Below are 11922 nucleotides of genomic sequence, written 5' to 3'. Positions count from 1 at the left end.
CCCAGCCCTCTCCAGCACTGCAGTTACAAAGGGGTTTAGAGGTGTGGCAGGGTTACGGTTACAGTTCATGGGCGGCCACTCGCTCCCATGGGGGCCTGAAGGGCTGTGTTCTCCACTCCGAATGTGGGTGAGCCATTTCCCTCCCTCTTCCAGAAGGCTGTGGGAACTTGGGCGAGGAGGGACCAGCTGGCTGAGGCTGGGGCGGGGGTGTGGGATCTGTGCCTGGGGAGGGCTGAAGGAGTCCAGGCTATTTATAACCCTTCCTCCCCTCCTGGGAGGAAGAGACTCAAGGGTCTGGAACCAGGCTTGGCGCTGACTTCTCCCCAGGATGGCTGTGCCCACTGGAAGAAAACCTGCCACCCACTGCATGGCGGGGGGCTGGAGTGAACCCTGACCCGTGTGGAGGGGCCCCACGGGGCTTCTAGCAACTTCAGCTGTTCTGGGGGATCTGGGACTCAAGCATGTCCTAGAGCCAGTGTGGGTGCTTTTTCTCAGGCACTGACCCCCCATTTGCACAGAATGAGGCGCACCCCAGAAACCTCACAGGATAGAGCTTAAGAACCTGCTCAAGTGGGGGTAATTTGCTTCTCTGAATAATGGCAACTATGATTTTTATGCAGGAGGAGATTCTGAAAGCCACAAATCAGACGTGGCTCCCTCTGACCATGAGCTGTGGCATCTGTTGGGTGCTGGTTGCGGAGGTCTGAGGCGTGCAGCCAGAGCTCTTTCCCTCTTCCCCACCCCTTGCCCAGACTAGTCCCCGTTGGTCCCCCTCACCTCCCACTCTTCAAGCCAACACCAAAACCCTCCTTTGTCTTCAAATACATCGTACCTGCCATCCCACCGACTACAGCTTCATTCCTGAGACTGGGCGTATTTTCTTCCTGGGTCCGTGGAGGGAGGAATGGGGGTGGGGTTGGGCCCGAAGCAGGCGGGGCACTGAGCTTGTCTCTCTGTTTAACCCCTTGGAGTGAATTAATCCACCCTTCAGAACCGTGTCAGGCGCTCACAGCAGGTGTTACCAGGAGGCCTACCTGGAGAGGTGGGTGCTGGGCAGCTCCTGGCCAACGGTGGTGCCCTGAGAGCCTGGGGCAGCTTTTGGGGGCGGGGCTTGTGTTGCTCATCGTCACACCCTCAGCGCCCAACGCAAGGCCTGGGCACGGGAGATGTCTGCTGAACGCACACCAAGGGCTGGGCATGGGTGGATGGGCGGACGGCAGTCAGGCTTGCTCCTTCGTTGCCATCAGCTGTGTCCCTTGGCGCCGTGAAGGGGGTGTTGGCAGGGCAAGGATCTAGAAGCGGAATGTGGATGAGAAGAGATGGGGTTCCATGGGCATTTTGAGAGCCCCAAGTCAAGCTGATTGCCTGTCTGGGATGATGGGAATCCTGTCATCAATTCGACTGATAGCGAAGCATTCCTGCTCTGAGGGCTGTCACAGCACAACCCAGCCTCGCAAAGCCACAGTGGGACTCTCCTCTACTGAGGCAGGTGGGCCACTCCTGAGTACCCTCCTGTGGGACCTCTGGGGTCTGGCCCCTGCCTGCCTCTCTGACCCTCCTCCACTCCCTGTACTCCAGCCACCTGGCTCCTTTTTGGTCCTGGAACACACGGAGCTCACGTGTTTCTCCTTGTCTGTTCTCTTGTCTGCAAGGCCCTTCCTGCAAATCTTCCCACAGCTGGCTTCACCTTGTCATTAGATCTCAACTGAAACAGCCTGGTAATACGTTCGTCATGGTGTCCCTAGCTATCTGGGATAGAAAGTTGATTCTCTTCCTGTCTATTGTCTGCCTCCCCCGCTAGAGTGTAAGCTCCAAGAAGGCAGGGAGCTTGTCTGGTTTGCTCCCCACTGTGTCCCCAACCCCAGAACAGTGCCTGGCATGTGGCAGTGGCTGAGGAAATAGTTGGTGAGTGCTGTGCTCATTAGTGCTGGGGGTTGTATGAAGATGAATCGGTCAGGGGCCCTGCCCTCGGGATCTCTTTAGCTTAGAGGTGGATATAAAGCTCATTCATACTTACTCTGGTGTGTGGCAGGAAGGGAAGCTGGCATTTGAGAGATACAGCCCAGGAGGGCTATGGTCTAGCAGCGTTAGCCCTGACTCGACAAGGCTGGTTGGCTTAGGCGGAGGGGTCTTCTTTCAGGTGTTTTGTTATGAGTTGGGGACCTCGGGAAGCTGAGCCACTTCCAGCACTGAAGTTCCTGCAGCTTGCTTGGCTGCCACCTCTCTCCCTCTCTCGTCTGTTTATTTACTCCTTTGGAGAGCAAGAGTTCCAAGCATAATGCCATCCTTGGAGAGTTAGGAATGTTGTGTTTTTCCACCAGCTCCATTCATTTGCAGCCTCCTCAGAACAGCTGTGGACAGCTGGCTGCCAGCGTGGATGTGGGGAGAGCTTCTCTTCAGGGCCAAGGGGTACACTCAGCCCTGCAGGAATGGGGAATTTCATTTGTGTTTCACACCCTGCTGATTTCCAAACCCCACTGAAATGGTGCCTGTGAAAACAGATTCATGAGGAAATTAAAAAACTATTAGCGTTCAGTTTGCTGCTTATTTTCTGATTATAAAAGCAATAAGGGTCATGATGGAAAATTTGGAAAATATGGAAAGGTGTAAAATTAAAACAGAAAACTGCTTACAACACCCTGATTTTGGGATATTTCCTTCCAGTCTTTTTTCTGTGTCCACTAACACACGTGTGTGTGTGTGTGTGTGTGTGTGTGTGTGTGTGCGCGCGCGCACGCACAGAGACCTACTCACATATAAATGTATTAAGATTAAATGTTGTTTTCTACAACTTTTAAAACCCATATCAGCTTTTAATAGACAGAAGGTTTCTTTTTCTTGGGAGTCTGGGAAATTCCCACTGTGAATCACTGATATTTAGAAGAAAATGTATTTTCCCAGTCTCCTCACTGGTTGAGAATACTTCAGTAAGCTTTACCATCCACAGTTTGAGTTAGGAAATCAGCTCTCCCTCCTGCCCACCCCCAACACTGGATGTGGTTAGAAAGGTACTTCTCGCTAAGTACCTCCCTCCATGACCTTGTTAAGAGCCACTGGTATATGGTGTTGCAAGCTGTCCCTCAATGAGCGTTCTATCACGTTTACCAATGCCATCACGCTCTTTAGAAACATATTTTAAGGGATGTGTTGCATTCCTTCACGTAATGTATCATACTTTATTTACCACTACAAAACACAAAACAAAACCCAGTGCCCATTAGCTAATCATTCCTTGACCTACAAATAACAGCTGGAGAATCTTGAGAAATATGAACCAGTATCACTGGACTAGCGTGTTGAGGGCATCACCATTTGGGGAAAACCCTGGTTCTTTCAGAAGCCCAGGGGCGTTGTCTCTGTCACTGCTATGCCCATGGCGTGCAGTGGATGCTCGGGATATATTTTGCTGAATGAGTGAAATACAGAATACTTCCTGTGGGAGGTGAGACCCTGATTAAGCCCTCTGGTGTCAAGGCTTCTTTTGAGTGTGAGTTTGCTGGGGGAGGAGTGCAGGGCCCTGGGGAGTGGTGGGGAAGAGCATCACCTCCTGGGAAGCAGAGTAGGAAAGGGCAGCATGGGAAGCGGCTTTCTGACTTAATAGTTTTGATTGGTTTTTGGAGGAGGTGAAGTTTAGGTGGAGTCTTGATGTAAGGAGCTAGTGGCCCTTAATTCCATGAGACAGGGACTAGAGGGCACCCAGGGAGGAGCAACCTCAAGGTCAAGAGAACCTCAAAGTCAAGAGTGCGGGGACAGGTTTGCCAGCCTAGGATGTGGGGTGTAGCCCAACCGGGGAGTGGCTAGAGACAGAGATCCTTCGAACCAGAAGCTCCCCAGGAGCACAGAACCTACTCCCAGGGGAGGATGGGTCCCCAGGGACCATGGGGTCTCCAACCCTGCCTCAGGTATTGTCCCCATCCTGCAGATGAGGAAGCTGAGACACGTGCAGGGGTGGTGAAGAGCATGGGTCTGGAGCTGATCAGACCTGAACCCTACGTCTTGGCCACTTTCTGGTGGTCACCTTGGGCACATTACTTAACCTCCCTAAGCTTTGGTTTCCTTGTTTAGAAAACAGTGATAACCAACTTCATAGGGTGGTTGAGAAAATGGGATGAGATAATACACACAAAGTACTCTGCGCAGCTCCTGACAAAAATGAGGCGTCCCCACATGGAAGCCACAATTATTCACATGTTTTGTCATTTCTATTTCTAACCTGAAGGGAGAGGAGAGAGAAGACCAAGGATTCGTGTTGAAGAACATTCAAGACTTTGTTTTCTTCCCCCTCCTCCTCCCCAAGCTACCACTATACTTCAAGGGATAAAAATCCTATAAGACAGATGACTGCTGGGAAGCCAGTGCTCACATGTAGGTAGAATTAATGTCACTTGAGGGGTGACAGGACCCCTCTGCTTCCCTACCTCCTACAGAAGGGGAGACACACTCCTTACAGCCGTCCTGAGGCTTCAGTGGCTCAGTCTCGATATTGTCGTCAGGGGCACACTGCTCAGGAATGCCTGGCGTGGTTGGTCTTTAGAATAGAGAATGGCCACACACAGTCTGGGACACAGGACAGGTCGGTTTTGCCGACTGGGAGCTGAATAGATAAACGGCTTATGACCTGGAGCAGCCCAGCCTCGTGAAGATATAATGTGAGCCATGCAGGTAATTTAAAATTTTCTAGTAGTCACATTTAAAAAAAGTAAAAAGAGATGGGTAAAATGAATTTTAGTAAGGTTTTTTGTTTAACCCAATATATCCAAAGTATTATCATTTCAACACGTGACACCAGCCACATTTCAAGAGCTCTGTAGTCTGGAGACAGGGCAGGGAGCCTGGGGCACAGGTCAGGAGGGTCTGTCTTGGGGGAGGCTGGTACTACTTGGGGGACTCTGCATGGCCAGGGGAGGAAACGTGTCAAAAGCAAGCAATTTAGGGAAGAAGTGAAGGGTTGTGAGACCTGACTTTTATCCTGGCATGTGGAGGGCGAATTGTGTATTCCTGGGCGCCATTCCACTATGGGCCTCAGTTTCCTCAACCACAAAAATGAGATTGTATTATCTCAGAGCCATTCCGGCTCTGGTGTTCTCTAATTCCTGCGAGAAAGGCATGGAAAGCACATTTAGCCACTTCCTAAGTTTGAAGTGGGTGGAGATGGGGCTTGGAGAGAAAGTCTGGGCAACAGAGAAACCTGCTGGGCACCACGTTTTAAAGCATCTCATTGGAAAGTTCTGCCTGGACAGTTTAGAGAGACATACACGCCTCCCTAAGCCTCTCCAAGAATGGACAATATCCAGTCACTGCCATTAAGTTACATTTATTTAAAAGTATGTTTTGGGGATGCAGGGGGGCCTCCGTTAACTATTATTTTTAAAAAGTGACATGTTTTCATTGTCTTTAAATCCTGAAGCTGCCTGTTGTTCCTGGTCATCCCAGATGGCTGTGAATGGCAGCCATAAAAGAGGGGAGGGGCCCTGCAGGAAATATTAGAACAAAAAAGGAAATATTTCAGCTCTGTCATAAATGGGCACTTGGCCTGTCCAGAGAGGATGTGGGAAGAGAGAGGAAAAAAGCAGCAGGTGTGTTTGGAGGGAAGGGTGTGTCTGCAAATGTATTTTAAGCTCCTGAAGTCAGAGGCGCTGGTTTCATTGCACTCTGGTGAGGAGGATTTGAGGTTTTTATCTCCCTGTCACAGACTTCTATGGGGGGAAGGAAACTCTCTCTCCTTTCTAAGGAGTGTTTCTTCTTTTTAAATTAGGTTGTCACTAAGTAACTAGCTGTGTCTACCTGGGGATCCCCTGTTCCCACACAGGAAAGGGCCTATGTGCTCTAACAGCTGGTCCAGAACACTCCATTCACGGAGGAGGAAACTGAGGGTCAGAGAGGCCCCGCCACTCTCTGAGGTCCCCCAGGAAGGCAGGGAGGAGCCCAGGCCAGTGCCAGCGGCCGCCACGTGTCCTTTCAGCCACACAAGGGTGCCTCCTGGGTTTTTGCTTTCTGCGCAGTTAACAGATGACTCAACCAGGCTGCCCTGAATCATTTTTAAATGAGGAGTTCTCTTTTATGTTTTCCTAAACTAGATTTTTTATTACTTTTCCACGCATTGTTTGCTTTGAATTTCTAATTTAATTTTTTTGAATAGGTCAATACTTACATGGTTTAAAATTCAAAAGGTACAAAAGGGTATCAAGTAAACTGGCTTTCTCTCACCTCACCTCTTAGTTCCCTTATCCCTAGGCAACCACTGCTACTGGTCTCTTCAGTTTAAAGATACTGAATGCACAAACTGGAAAATATGTATATGTGTGTGTATGTATACATACATGTGCATGGGTATTTAAAAATTTTTTTACCCAAATGGAAGCATACCATACACATTACATTTCACTTTACATTTTCCACTGAACAGTAAGTCTTGACTATAAAGAACTTCTTTGTTCTTTTTTTGCTTGTTTGTTTTGACTGTGTAAATTCCATTGTATGGCTATACCTTGGCTTATTTAACCAGGCCCTTATAGATGGGTATTTTGGTTGTTTCCAGTCTTTTGCTTATCCAATACTCTTGGTTTTTACCCAATGATTTTTTTAAAGGGAACGCTATTTATTTATTTATTTATTTATTTTGGCTGTGATGGGTCTTCATTTCTGTACATGGGCTTTCTCTAGTTGCGGCGAGCGGGGGCCACTCTTCATCACGGTGTGCGGGACTCTCACTATCGCGGCCTCTCTTATTGCGGAGCACAAGCTCCAGACACGCAGACTCAGTAGTTGTGGCTCACGGGCCTAGTTGCTCCGCGGCATGTGGGATCCTCCCAGACCAGGGCTCGAACCCGTGTCCCCTGCATTAGCAGGCAGATTCTCAACCACTGCGCCACCAGGGAAGCCATACCCAATGATTTTTTTTTTTTTTTATGAAAGCAAACCTTGAGTTTTCTGAATACAAACTGATAGCCTTCTAAGCTTGCTGATTTATTGTTCACAAGGTGCTTCAAAGAATAAAATTGCTTAATTGTTTAAAGATTAAGAGCAGAATAAACAATTTTTTGCATTGAACTTCCTGGAAAACAAATCCTATGGTCAACATTATTAAACCAATGTTTCTTGAGTTCCTACTGTGTGCTGTGCCAGGCAATGGGTGCAGGTGGGGAAGCAAAGAAGAAGGAGGCTTATAGGACAGCACTCCTGTTCTCGGCCTGGAGACGGGGGAGGGGGTGACTTTGATGGAGGAAGAGAACAGTTAAAGCAGCACTGGGGGCGGCCTAGATGAAGGGAAATAAAAGCCACAGAGGGGATGCTAGGGCCTTTGACTGGGGGTGGGGTGCAGGGTGTCAGGGAGGGGCTCTGGGCTGACTGGCTGGATGTGAGCAGTGAGGTTTCCTGCCCGCAGCTCATGGCACCATGTCCTTGGTCCCCCTCATCTGCCTCTCTTGGTCACTGTCCATCTGCAGGGTCCTCCATAGGGCTGGGTCTGGGGCCTCGGCTCAGCCAGGTAGACTCTGTGTCCTTGCTGTGCTCCTTCTGAGCTTGAGGGGCTTTGAAACCGCTCTTTATCCGAGGAAGACAGAGCTGTCTTCAGTCTGGAGAGCAAGGCTGTCCCTCAGGCCAATACCTTCTCAGCAAGTGGGCAGTGATGGCAGCGCAGCCCCATGGACAGACAGGATTGGGGTCAGTGGAGAGAAATCAGTCCTACTATGTTGAAGGAGGCACCCTCAACCCGCTTGAACTGGAGTCGCCTGGGCCGTCCCTGTGTGTACGCAGCTCCATGTTCCCCTCCCGGATTGAGGGGCATCTCCTTTCAGGAACACTGGCCCCAGTCCTTTCATGTTCCCCTCCCGGATTGAGGGGCATCTCCTTTCAGGAACACTGGCCCCAATCCTTTCAGCCTGACCTCTTGGAGGCTCAGAAAGCTTTCCAGAAGCAGCCCACAGCCTGAGTGTAGGCCTTTATCAGTGGGGTTGAAGGCAACCAACTAGAGTAGCTGAAGGGTTCCAGACTGGCCCTAGAAACTGCCCATCACAAAGAATTTTTGCTTGTGTGTGGGGGGTGGGGGAGTGAAGCTGGGATCCCACCGAGAATACAAGATGCATTGGAGCTCCCCCTGTGTCTCCAGCCTGGGCTAAGTTCTGCAGAGCATCAGAAGAAGCCCAAGACATGGTCTTGGCCTCAAGATCCGAAAACCTGGCTGGGAAAATGGTGATGTATATAAGCTATACATATACATAAGGATAAGATATACTTATACATATAAGATATACAAGCCTAATGCTGAAGAGCTAAATGATGCAGTATATCTTGTAAGAGCTGTAAGACTTTAAGGAAAAGAGAGGTTGTATGCCTGGGGTCGTCAGGGTGTGAGACTTCAGACGGACCTCAGAAAGGGAGTGTGGTAGGAGGATGGGCACTGACATCAATTTAGCGACTGCTACATGTCAGGCACTGCCCGGGTGTGATACGCCCATTCAATCCCACAGCAGCTTTTAGTTAGACGTTATTATTCCCATTTAACAGAGCTCAGATTTCAGAGCCCCACTGCACCTAAATTGACACTGAGGTTCCTAGAGATTATTCAGGGAGAGAGGAACAGCTTGTGCAAAGGAATGGCGGGATGAGTGTGCCCTGTGTCACGCTCCACCAAGAAGTCACCTCTTAGCAGAAAAGCGTGTGTAGGAAGTAGGAGGAAGTACATTTGATTAAGCGGGTCAGGCTTGGAGGATTAATTGCAGTAAATCTTTTATTTATTTTTGAATTTTACTTTATTTTTTTATACAGCAGGTTCTTACTAGTTATCCATTTTATACATATTAGTGTATATATGTCAATCCCAATCTCCCAATTCATCACATTCCACCCCCCCCGCCCCATCACTTTCCCCCCTTGATGTCCATACGTTTGTTCTCTACATGTGTGTCTCTATTTCTGCCCTGCAAACCAGTTCATCTATACCATTTTTCTAGGTTCCACATATGTGTGTTAATATATTTGTTTTTCTCTTTCTGACTTACTTCACTCTGTATGACAGTCTCTAGATCCATCCACATCTCTACAAATGACCCAATTTCGTTCCTTTTTTATGGCTGAGTAATATTCCATTGCATATACGTACCACATCTTTTTTATCCATTCGTCTGTTGACGGGCATTTAGGTTGCTTCCATGACCTGGCTATTGTAAATACTGCTGTAATGAACATTGGGGTGCATGTGTCTTTCTGAATTGTGGTTTTCTCTGGGTATATGCCCTGTAGTGGGATTGCTGGGTCATACATAGTAATTCTGTTTATAGTTTTTTAAAGAACCTCCGTACTGTTCTCCATAGTGGCTGTATCAATTTACATTCCCACCAACAGTGCAAAAGGATTCCCTTTTCTTCAAACCCTCTCTAGCATTTGTTTTTTGTAGATTTTCTGATGAAGCCCATTCTAACTGGTGTGAGGTGATACCTCATTGTAGTTTTGATTAGCATTTCTCTAATAATTAGTGATGTTGAGCATCCTTTCATGTGTTTGTTGGCAATCTCTATATCTTCTTTGGAGAAATATCTATTTAGGTCTTCTGCCCATTTTTGGATTGGGTTGTTTGTTTTTTTTGATATTGAGCTGCATGAGCTGCTTGTAAATTTTGAAGATTAGTTCTTTGTCAGTTGCTTCATTTGCAAATATTTTTGCCCATTCTTTTATTGTCTTGATTACTGTAGCCTTGTAGTATAGTCTGAAGTCAGGGAGTCTGATTCCTCCGGCTCCATTTTTTTTTCTCTCCAGACTACTTTGGCTGTTCGGGGTCTTTTGTGTCTCCATACAAATTTTAAGATTTTTTGCTCTGGTTCTGTAAAAAATGCCATTGGTAGTTTGATAGGGATTGCACTGAATCTGTAGATTGCTTTGGGTAATATAGTCATTTTCACAATGTTGATTCTTCCAATCCAAGAACATGGTATATCTCTCCGTTTCTATCATCATTCATCAGTGTCTTATAGTTTTCTGCATACAGGTCTTTTGTCTCCCTAGGTAGGTTTATTCCTAGGTATTTTATCCTTTTTGTTGCAATGGTAAATGGGAGTGTTTCTTTAATTCCTCTTTCAGATTTTTCATCATTAGTGTATAGGAATGAAAGAGATTTCTGTGCATTAATTTTGTATCCTGCAACTTTACCAAATTCATTGATTAGCTCTAGTAGTTTTCTGGTGGTATCTTTAGGATTCTCTATGTGTAGTATCATGTCATCTGAAAACAGTGACAGTTTTACTTCTTCTTTTCCAATTTATACTCTTCTTATTTCCTTTTCTTCTCTGATTGCCGAGGCTAGGACTTCCAAAGCTATGTTGAATAATAGCGATGAGAGTGGACATCCTTGTCTTGTTCCTGATGTTAGAGGAAATGCTTTCAGTTTTTCACCATTGAGAATGATGTTGGCTGTGGGTTTGTTGTATATGGCCTTTGTTTTGTTGAGGTAGGTTCCCTCTGTGCCCACTTTCTGGAAAGTTTTTATCATAAATGGGTGTTGAATTTTATCCAAAGCTTTTCTGCATCTATTGAGATGATCATATGGTTTTTCTTCTTCAATTTGTTAATATGGTGTATCACGTTGATTGATTTGCATATATTGAAGAATCCTTGCATCCCTAGGATAAACCCCACTTGATCATGGTGTATGATCCTTTTAATGTGTTGTTGGATTCTGTTTGCTAGTATTTTGTTGAGGATTTTTGCATCTATATTCATCAGTGATATTGGTCTGTAATTTTCTTTTTTTGTAGTATCTTTGTCTGGTTTTGGTATCAGGGTGATGGTGGCCTCATAGAATGAGTTTGGTAGTGTTCCTTCCTCAAATTGCAGTAAGTGTTAACTCCCAGGCTGTTTACCCCTCTGTCCAGTTCACTTCTGATTTTTACCTGGTTTAGCTCAATACTTGTATGCTTCAGGGAATGCCATAATGTCGATTTTCGCATTACACCGTAAGAATTTAGGAAGATATAATCCACTTGATACCAAGTATTAAAATCATGCATTTCAGTCCAAAACCAAACTGGGGTAATTTTTATCCATTGACCAGTATCTCTTATGACATTTTGGAAAATTGTTTTTGGAGCTACTTAAGGCGCTATTGTAAAAATGCAACTACCAGCACAAAGGAATATCAGGTCATTGGACTCAGGTGTTAAGACATCCCAGAGGTGTGTGTTTATCAGTGTTTTCTAATCCTGTAGATGGATGGTTCTATATTTCAGCATCTATGAGAGCCACGTGACTTGTTAATGACCTTGTGGCTCACAGTCAAGGATGAGAATTCCTCATTCATTACACTCTCTCTGTGTGCTGTGGGCCAAGTAGTATGTGTTGTTAAGGGTGGTGAATGGACAGGAGCAGAGGAAAGTATGGGAAGGCTAGTAAATCTGGGTAATGGTTAGGTTGTGAGATGTGCTGGAGCGATTCAACGATCCCATTCCAAATCCCAAGTTTGCATAAGTGTCCTCCAGTAGGTTTCTATCCATTTTTGTAATCTCAGGGTTCCTCCTACCTGGTACTAACTTACAAATAAATATAAACCACTTGAATGAAAAAAGCCTGCCTGCTGTTTTTCTGACTGCCTTTTTTTTTTTTTACATGTTTATTGGAGTATAATTGCTTTACAATGGTTCAGAGGCACAGCACTGACTCCTGGCTGCAGCACCAAGAGCCTTTCATCCACATGGCTCAGAATAAAAGGGAGAAAAAGTAGAAAGAAAGAAAGAGAATAGAAGAAAATAAAATAAGATAAAATAAAAAGTTATTAAAAAGAATATAATTACTAAGAAAAAAAATTTTTTAAGTAAAAAACAACAAAAAACGGACGGATAGCACCCTAGGACAAATGGTGAAAGCAGAGCTATACAGACAAAATATCACACAGAAGCATACACATACACACTCACAAAAAGAGGAAAAGGGGAA

Source organism: Neophocaena asiaeorientalis, unplaced genomic scaffold (genome assembly GCF_003031525.2).
Source record: "Neophocaena asiaeorientalis asiaeorientalis breed wild unplaced genomic scaffold, Neophocaena_asiaeorientalis_V1.1 scaffold133, whole genome shotgun sequence".
Lineage (NCBI taxonomy): Eukaryota > Metazoa > Chordata > Mammalia > Artiodactyla > Phocoenidae > Neophocaena > Neophocaena asiaeorientalis.
Note: the sequence above shows the minus strand (reverse complement) of the source record.